This window comes from Mesoplodon bidens (genome assembly GCF_964165515.1).
Source record: "Mesoplodon bidens genome assembly, chromosome: 5".
Lineage (NCBI taxonomy): Eukaryota > Metazoa > Chordata > Mammalia > Artiodactyla > Ziphiidae > Mesoplodon > Mesoplodon bidens.
The window spans coordinates 57,267,513-57,276,725 of NC_138161.1; the positions used below are offsets into that span (position 1 = coordinate 57,267,513).

The following is a 9,213-nucleotide window of genomic DNA, read 5'->3' on the forward strand; positions in this document are numbered from 1 at the left end:
TTGTTGATCTGAAAGTTAAATTTGAAGTTTAATGTAAGACCAGAAAGAAGGCAGGAAATAATCAAAGAAATGTAGATGAAAATTTTCCTGAGCTATAGAAAGACTCAAGTCTTTAATTTGTAAAAACTCACTGTATACTAAGATGGGAAAAATAAAAATATACATCTACATAAGTTCTGGTTAAATTTCTGGACTGTAAAGAAAAGGATAAAACCTCTAAAAGGCTCCAGGGAAGATGATAACAACAAAGTTACTTTGTTTTTTTTTTTTTTGGAAAACATGATTAATTATTTTTGTGATATCCATGAACCACTTCAACTCATATTCCCAGAAGGGACTGATCTCACAGAAAATAGCACGGCTTGAAGTAATGAATTTGCTAAGAAGAATGGACTTCAGAAATATGAAAATGTCTTAACATCCAAGAACTACAGGCTTTACTTTTGTAGTAGACCGTCTATGAGAAGATAAGAGCCTGGACGCTGTCCATGACGTCACGGTGGCATACCCTCATAACATTCCTCAGCCAGAGAGGCACGTCCTCCTCAAGGACTTTTCCAAGGAAATCCACTTCCATGTCCACTGATACCCAGTGGACACCCTCCCCACATCCAAGGAGGACCTCCAGCTCTGGTACCACAAGTGGTGGGAGGAGAAAGAAGAGAGGCTGTGCTGCTTCTGCTGGGGGAGAAGACTTTTTACTTTATGGGACAGACTGTAATTCCACCTTGCAAGTCTGAGCCCAAGATCCTTCTGGTCAAATTGCTCCCTATACCATACTGGACCCTGTTCAGCCCTGCAGTGTGCCTACTCATCTATTTGTACAGTCTTGTTAGGTGGTATTTTATAATCATCATTATCATCTTCGTGCCACAGGAGAGAGTATTTGGTGGACTAGAGATCACGGAACTTGCATGTTAACGTTTTTTAGACAAACAGCCACATTTAAATGCAAAGAAAAATAGGTAAGATTGTAAGGTTCATAGTCTAAAAACCTAGGGGATATTTTGTAAATGTTCTAAGCCTTTGTAAAATGAGATGCATTTTTGCATGACTACGTCTAATATTTCTTACTACCATCATTATTTGTTAAAGATATTTTACACTTAGTTTTGTGGAAAAATATTGCTACACACAATTTCTTTTTAAAATCTCTGAATGTAATTTCAACACTATGTAGCAGGGAGCAATCCCTGTGAAATAACTTAGGCCAGAGTATTAGTAACAAGAGATATTGTGGGTTTAGTTCCAGACCAACACAATAAGCAAATACTGCAATAAAGTGAGTCACATGAATTTTTTGGTTTCCCAGTGTATATAAAAGTTTTGTTAACACTATACTGTAGTCTAAGTGTACAATGCATTATGTCTAAAAAACGTACATGCCTTAATTAAAAAATATTTTATTGCTAAAAAAATGCTAGCCATCGTCTGAGTCTTCAGTGAGTCCTAGTAGTAACATCAAAAATCACTGATCACAGATCACCATAACAAATGTAATAATAATGAAAATGTTTGAAATGTTGTGAGAATTACCAAAATGTGCCACAGAGACATGAAGTGAGCAAATGCTGTTGGAAAAATGGTGCTGATAGACTTGCTGGACATAGGGTTGCCACAAATCTTCAGTTTGTAAAAAATGAATTATCTGTGAAGTGCAATAAAGTAAAGCACAAAAAAGCATGGTATACTTGTGTACTAAACTCTTGACGTTGATTTGCCTCTGAAGAGGTTAATAGGAGTCATGGTTTTGTGAAAAGGAATTTGTATTTTTGGTAATCTTTATTATTTTAAAAATATGTTATAGTACATTATAAAATATTGTTGACTACTGTATCCCCAGTGTCCAAAGTGTGTGATACATAGAGTAGGTGTTCAATAATTAAATGTTAAATGAATCAAAGAAAAAAAGATATTTTAAAATGATCCATAGTCTACCGTAAAGGTATCCCTGGTTATTTTTGCTGTGTTGGGTCTCGTTTCTGTGCGAGGGCTTTCTCTAGTTGTGGCAAACGGGGGCCACTCTTCATCGCGGTGCACGGGCCTCTCACCATCGTGGCCTCTCCTGTTGAGGAGCACAGGCTCCAGACGCGCAGGCTCAGTAGTTGTGGCTCACGGGCCCAGCCGCTCTGCGGCATGTGGGATCCTCCCAGACCAGGGCTCGAACCCGCGTCCCCTGCATTAGCAGGCAGATTCTCAACCACTGTGCCACCAGGGAAGCCCCCCAATATTCTTTTATCTAAAGGTATTCACTAAGAGTTTATTTGTACAAAAATGTAGCTTTACTCAGTGCCTTATTGATGCATTTTTTCTTTTGTTTTATTGTTGTAAACAAGTCTTTGATGACTATTTTTAGATTGGAATTCTGACTACTGGAATATGCATAGGGTTAACTTTTAGTAGATGAATTAGTAGATCATATGACTTAAACATTTAAAATTTGATAGTTATTGCCAAACTGCTTGCTAGAAAGGCATTCCAATGGTATATGAGAATGCTGAGTTGTCAGTATCGTCTGTGGAGTCATCAGGGTTTTCCAATTTAAAACATCCTGTGGCTGTTTTAATTGGGATTATATAAAATAGTTGAGTAAATTATGGAGAACTCATAATCTCAACAATACTGAGCATTTCTATCCAAGAGCATGAAATATCTTACTTTAATTTTTTTTTCTTCATTTCCGCCAGTTGATATTTATAGTAGTTTTCTTATGGGACCAGCACCTTTCTTAAATATATTTCCATCTGTTTATTGCTATCATAAAGGATTCTTTTTCTTTTCATATATTTTGTGACAAATTCTTTGCATATTTGATGTTATTGATTTTTATATATTAATTTTATAATCAATTGCTTTACTGAATTCTTTTTATTTCCTATATAGTTGATTCTCTCAGTTTTCTACATATGTAATCCTACCACCATTAAACAATGATGATTTTCCCCAATATTTTTAATCTAATTTTCTTTGATAACTTAATTGGATAGGACTTTGAGAACAAGGTTATAATAATATTTAAAATAATGATCATTCTTGCCTTGGCTTTAACTTTTTATTCCGTACATATTGCTTGAGTCAGTACAAAAGCTGTGCATTGCTTTTACATTTAAAAGAATACTTAAAATTTTAAAAAACATTTTCTTGTCTCCAAAATGATATCTTTGACTAAGCCTAAGAAATCATAACTTTCATGCTTTACAACCAAACATTGTAACACTGAGTAAATATCATAAAAAGCATTCTGCAAACCATTCCAGTTTTTGCTTTTTTTGTTGTTGTTGTTACCACCAAATCCTGACACTAGCAATGGGCATTATAGTAAAGATTAAAAAAGGTAATCACCTCATGGGGAACAGGATATAATTAAAATAGTATATTGTTGTTAACATACCTACTGTCAGTGTAAGAACTGCAAGAAGTGGAAGTTACTGCCATGGTTCAGAAGTGATCAAATATGGGCATTAAATGGATGGCCATTAGCAAAAGATGAGTAAAAGGGTAGAAAAATGGAGAGCGCTTAACTCCAGTGTTCATGCGTTCTGTAAAATAGTTGCCCAGGTTTGTTTCAGTATTTTGGGTGCTAAAATCAGAGCCATTACCAAACCTGCATCCCAGAGAGAAAATGGGCCTAAAGAGTGTAAGTAATTCCATCATGGAGAAAAACATTCTAAAGCTCTGGATTGGAAAGTTGATTTAGTTTATTACTTTGACTATCAAACATTTTAGTTTAAGAAATACTACATTTGAGGTAAAAAACACATGTTCCTCTTATACTTAGTCATTCACAGTGGCACTCAGTATTCCAAAATATTCAAGCACTTTTTATCCATCTTTTCTTCCATTACCTGACCACTTTATTTTGCCCTGCAATATAATGGAAGATGTAGGGAAAACTTGAGAATCAAGTTTGGCTCAGAAGGTGTTTTAGACAGAATGGAATAATATTCCTTAGGAATTTATCCTTACAGAATTGTACAATTACTTAAAGATAGTAAGATACAGTGTTTAGATACCAAATCATAATTTGCAGGACTATTTTCAAGAAGTGATGTTTTTGATTTTGTTCTTCAGGATAAAGTAACAAGCCAGTCTTTATCAGATAAACTTAAATAAAGGCTGCTAACTACATTCTGCTATAAACAGATTATTATGTCTCTAATTTATTCTCGAGCTGTAGGTGTGCAGAAAAATAATTAGTAATAATTATATTGGAGAATTCTTTATCCATTTTTGTTACAAACTAATTTGTCTCTCCAAGTACCTCTTAATTGTGTTTTGAATACAAAACTGTTTCAGTTTATTACCTAGGACTTCATTCAAGAATAAAGGAATAGAAGACTGCCATCAAAATTCTTCACTGTGAATTTCATGTGTGTCCATGAAGGAGTCCTGTCCATCCTCACCTGGAACTCATGGGTCCTTTAGCACTACTTGGCATCTCATTGGTGCTTCCCGCTGAAACTCTTCTGCTTTCAGACCTACCACAACCAGCTGTGTGAGTGCTGGCCATCGAGCTGATTTTTCCTGGGTTCCTCTGCCTCTAATCAGGCACTGTTTGCACTCTGCATGGTGATCACTATGCTGTTGCTGACTTCTTTGGAGACCACAATGCACCGAAGCCACCTTGCTTTCCATGCAGAGGTTGGGAAAATGCTCCTTTCCCACCTTTCCCTTCTTTCAGTTCAACTTTGTTACTAATACCAAGCAGATCTCTTTGTTCCCTGTATTTGTTTCAAGTTGCTGCCGTAACAAACTTAGTGCCTTTATAACAACACAAATTAATTTTCTTCTAGGTTTGTAAATTAGAAGTCTGATCCAGGTCTCCCTGAGCTCAAGCCAAGGTGTTGTCAGGGCCATGTTCTATTCTTAAGACTAGGGAAGCAACTGTTTCCTTGCATTTTCTGGCATCTAGAGGTTGCCCACATTGCTTGACATGTGACCCCCTTCCTCTATCTCCAAAGGCAGCAACATTGCATCTTCGATCATTTTTCCATAGTCACATCCCTCTTTGACCACACAAGGAAGTATTCTTTACTTCTGAGAACACACGTGTTTAGATTTGACCCACCTGGATGATCCAGGATAACCTCTCTGGACCATGAGATAGACCAGTGTCTTCCTATTGATTGTCCAGCAGCTAGTTATGATTCTGTGGTTCTCACAAGAGGTAGTGGGAGCACATCCTTCTACTCAGCCATCTTGGTTCAGGCCCCCAATAAGCTTTTAAAGTGAGGAGCTGAGTCATAAACACAGGAAATTTTTAGATAGTTGTAGAAGTAAAGCTGTGATAATCAGTTAATAAATAATAAAATAATTGGTTACAGTGCTTCAGAAATTGCAACTTGACATCATTAAGACACTCTTGTGGCAGAAACAACTACATACGCAACAAGAAGTAATATAATTCAGTCAGAACAGCACTCAAACATTGGTTAGAATTTTGCGTGAGTTCAGGGTCAACCTGTGTTGGATTTCCATTACTACTTAAGAATTTGCCCTTGCTCTCCTGTACCTGACCTGCTTTGTTTTCCATATTTTTGGATTAAGTTTTTTGTTACCCACCTGGTAAAGTTATAGAAGATACAATTCATAGTGATAGCAATGGCTACTGTCTACTTAGCACATATTTGCCTCGCTCTCTGCTATGTGAGTTATATTATTCTTACAGTTATCCTGAAAGAAAAATATTATTTACATTTTATAAGTTAAGAAAACGATCATTTTAAAAATGAAGAAAATGGGGATCAAGGTGTTAAGTAAATCTCTCTAGGACACAGAGCTAAGCGAGTGGTGAAAGTGAGATTCACACAATCCTGTGTTGAGTTTCAACGCCTACAGTCTTGGCACTGTACTTGGTGGAATTTAAAAGATGGAAAGGTTACCATTGTTTGGGGATGACTAAAAAGAGGTGGCATTACTGTCATCCTTTGAATGAAGAGTAGCTTTTTGACAGGTGAGGTGGATGGAATTCCAGGTGGAGGGAATATAATGGATAACTTACTATACAATGTTTGGAATGAATTTGAGAAATAATGCCCACTTCAGTAATTCTACGGGCAGTAAAGTGAGATAAGACTTGTGTACATATATGGTAGAAATTCTTTGTGATCATTTTGTTTTCTTAATTTTGTGCATGATGGGAAAGTTTTGAGCAATAAGAGACATGGTGATATGAGGATTACTTTAAAATTTTGAAAGAGCTTATTGGAGATTTTGTTTTTCCTGACATTAATTAGAAAGGTGTTAGAGAAAAACTCCACTTTGAAGCTATTGAAGGCAAGATCCTATTGAAGATTAGCTGGGGTACTCAGAGGGCTTCACTTAAAAGGGGAAAACTTGGAGCTACTGGGTTAGTCTCCCTCAGAGAAGGAAGATGAAGGCACCCTTGAAGCTTCTGAGAGGGCCTTCACGTGCATAGCTCTAGATTTGGAAATGGGTGTCATTTGTACTTTTAGAGTGCCCGAATGCAGATGTAGTCAGGAAATTGACCAGGGAAGGAGGTCAAGGTTTTGTGTTTATAAGGTGGCAATTGCTAAGTCCACATTGATCTCAGATCTCATGGCTGGGGCCAAGCATATGACCTGCGAGACAGGTGAGCATTAAGACCGTTCATAGAATGGGTAGATCATTTAGCTCTGTTAGCTCTTTGAGCTCACATTAGCGTCTTTAGGCAGTGTCTGCAGCACGTCTTCAAAAGCAGCCTGCTTAGTGAGCTGCTGTATCTGTTGCTAGTGCTCACTCCCTGCTCTCAGCTGAACATTTTCCTCTTCTCTGCACTTACCACTAGAGGTTGCCCCAGCAATCAGGAAATTCTGTGAGGCTGAAATAGTATCATTGTCATCTAGTGTCTAGAATTGCCCGTTAAGCAGCCCTTCATTACTGCTATGACTGTGTGGTGTTGTTATAACCAAGTCCTTTGAGATTCACCTTTGGCACTGCGTGTCTATAGTATTAGGGGAAATGTGTGCAAGTAGTAATAGTAGGCCACTTAGTGTTCAAAAATACCAACCAAATGGGGATGGCTTCATGTAATTTTTATTTTCTTCTGGTAGAGGAAGACCTCTGCTCTTAGTTCCTTCTACTCTAAGAGCATACATAAAATTGGCATTCATTTTCTGTTTAAAAAGAATTGTTGGATAAGCAGCTAGAGGTTCATGAGTGGATAACAGAAGAAAAAAGAGGGGTAGAGGTGGATTTGGATCATCCATATTAGGCTGCCACGTAAAAGTTGATAAGTTTGCAGGGCATGTGGACTACAGTGTAAGTGGGCCATGAGAGTTGTACACTGCACAACCTGACCAAACTCATGCAGGGGCTGTATGCCACAAGAGGGATGGTTCTGTTCAGGGACATTTACCGAGGGAGAGAGTACAGAGAAGGAATTTTGAGAAATGCTCACATTTAGAGGGTAAAAGGAAAAAGAAGATAAGCCAGCAAGGAAAAGAGGAAGGAGAAATCAGAGAAACACAACTGGTCCAGAAGAGTACAGTTGCCATTGTCCTGTCTGTTCCTCTACGTGATGTCCAAACCTTTCAAAGTGAAGGCAGTTTGTTGCCTTCTACTCATGATGTAAAGTCAGTCTCTCTCTGTGACTCTCTGTCCCTCTCTGTGTCTGTGTGTCTCTTTCACACACTTGTTCATTAGTATTTGTCACTCTCTCTGTCAGTTCAGATCAGTTTATCAGAGCTGAACTATCTTTGACAAATCATTGTTTACCCACGGAAGTGGTGGCTCCCACTTAAATTGATGGTAGGAAACTTCATTCCCATTCCCCGTCTGTATAAAAGATTGATCTTAAAGCCTGATCCTCCACTGACTGAGGAATTACATCAAACCATTGAAATGTTATGAGGAGACTATTTTGTAGTCATTCCACAGCCATGTCTACTTATGTTATCTCTGTAAAGGATTATACGTATTTAAAATGTTTATCCTTATTTTAAAGTTTAAAACTATCCTATCAGCAACCAATCATCATAATTTGATTCACTGTGTTGAGGTCTTTGGTTCAGAAGTTGTATTTCAAAAACTCTGTCCTTAGGGACATTTTCTTTCTGAAGGAATGAAATAATTCGTTCCTAAGAAATAACACAGTCACACGTTGTCCAGATGATTAAGGGTGCTGCTGCCAAAGTCAGACGGGCCTGCACTCCTGTCCTCCTGCCTGACACCAGACCCAACATGTGTGTTGCTTATCATTTTACAATCACCACTGAGAGAAGCTCAAGGAAGCTACTTGAATCCCAGGAAAACCGTAAAATAAGACTGCCTACCATCCTGGCCATGACCCCGATATTAAACCATAGTTATTTAGTCCGCCCCTACCACTTGTCTTTTGGAGCAATGTACAATTACATAGGAATTCATGTTTTCTAAAAAAAAAAAAAAAATCAGAAGAGCGTTTTCTGTGGTTTGGACCTGTAATCAGTGATGATGTATAATAATGTGGATCATCAACAGTGAAAACCAAATTTGATCAGCATCTTCTGTTTTTAAGCTAAGCCCTAAGCAAATGGTGAATAGATTTGTATTGTGTATCCTTGGCTCATCTTCATCCACCTTTACTCATCTCTGTTATGGTGTGGGATAGTTATTTTGGGCTGCACATGACAGTATTTCCATCATTGCCTCTCTTCTGGTATCAGACTTCACCCTCATGGTGACTGGATGGTATGGGGGGGTATGACCAAGCATAGTGACCCCAATTCCTGGACAGCAGTGATCGTGATGGGAGCTTGACCCAAGTATGTAGGGTTGCCAGATAAAATGCAGGATTCCCACTTAAATGTGAATTTTAGATAAACAATGACTAGGAGCCTAGGTTATGCCTTTTTTTCACATCTGTAGAAATTTTGTCAGGTATTGAATGGGACGTATTCATACCGATACAGGCTTACACTCAAGTAATATTCATTGTTTATCTGAAGTTCAGTTTTAACTAGGTGTCCTGTATTTTTGTTGGCTAAATCTGGCAACCCTAAAAGTAGAATCAGAGCCCTCTCTTTTTTTTTTTAATGAATGCCAGGAGAGAGAATTTTTTTTCTGTTTGGAGGTAGGGAAGAGGGTTAAAGACAGACCCATCTGACAGCCAGTTGCCCTGATGAATAAGAGGGAAGAGTCTTTTTAGAAAAGTAAGCCAAGTAGAGGGAAGCAATATTTGAGTGGCATAAGAGATAATGGCCTCTGAGTTCTAGCTTCCATCTACTGGCCCTG

At 37.9% G+C, this 9,213-nt stretch overlaps 1 pseudogene across 1 annotated transcript; it reads left to right on the forward strand.

Moving 5' to 3' along the window:
- The first annotated feature begins 279 nt into the window (after positions 1 to 279).
- Positions 280 to 921, forward strand: LOC308617552 (lysocardiolipin acyltransferase 1-like; annotated as a pseudogene). Its single transcript has one exon. The product of its transcript is annotated as a lysocardiolipin acyltransferase 1-like (transcript).
- The last annotated feature ends 8,292 nt before the right edge of the window (positions 922 to 9,213 follow it).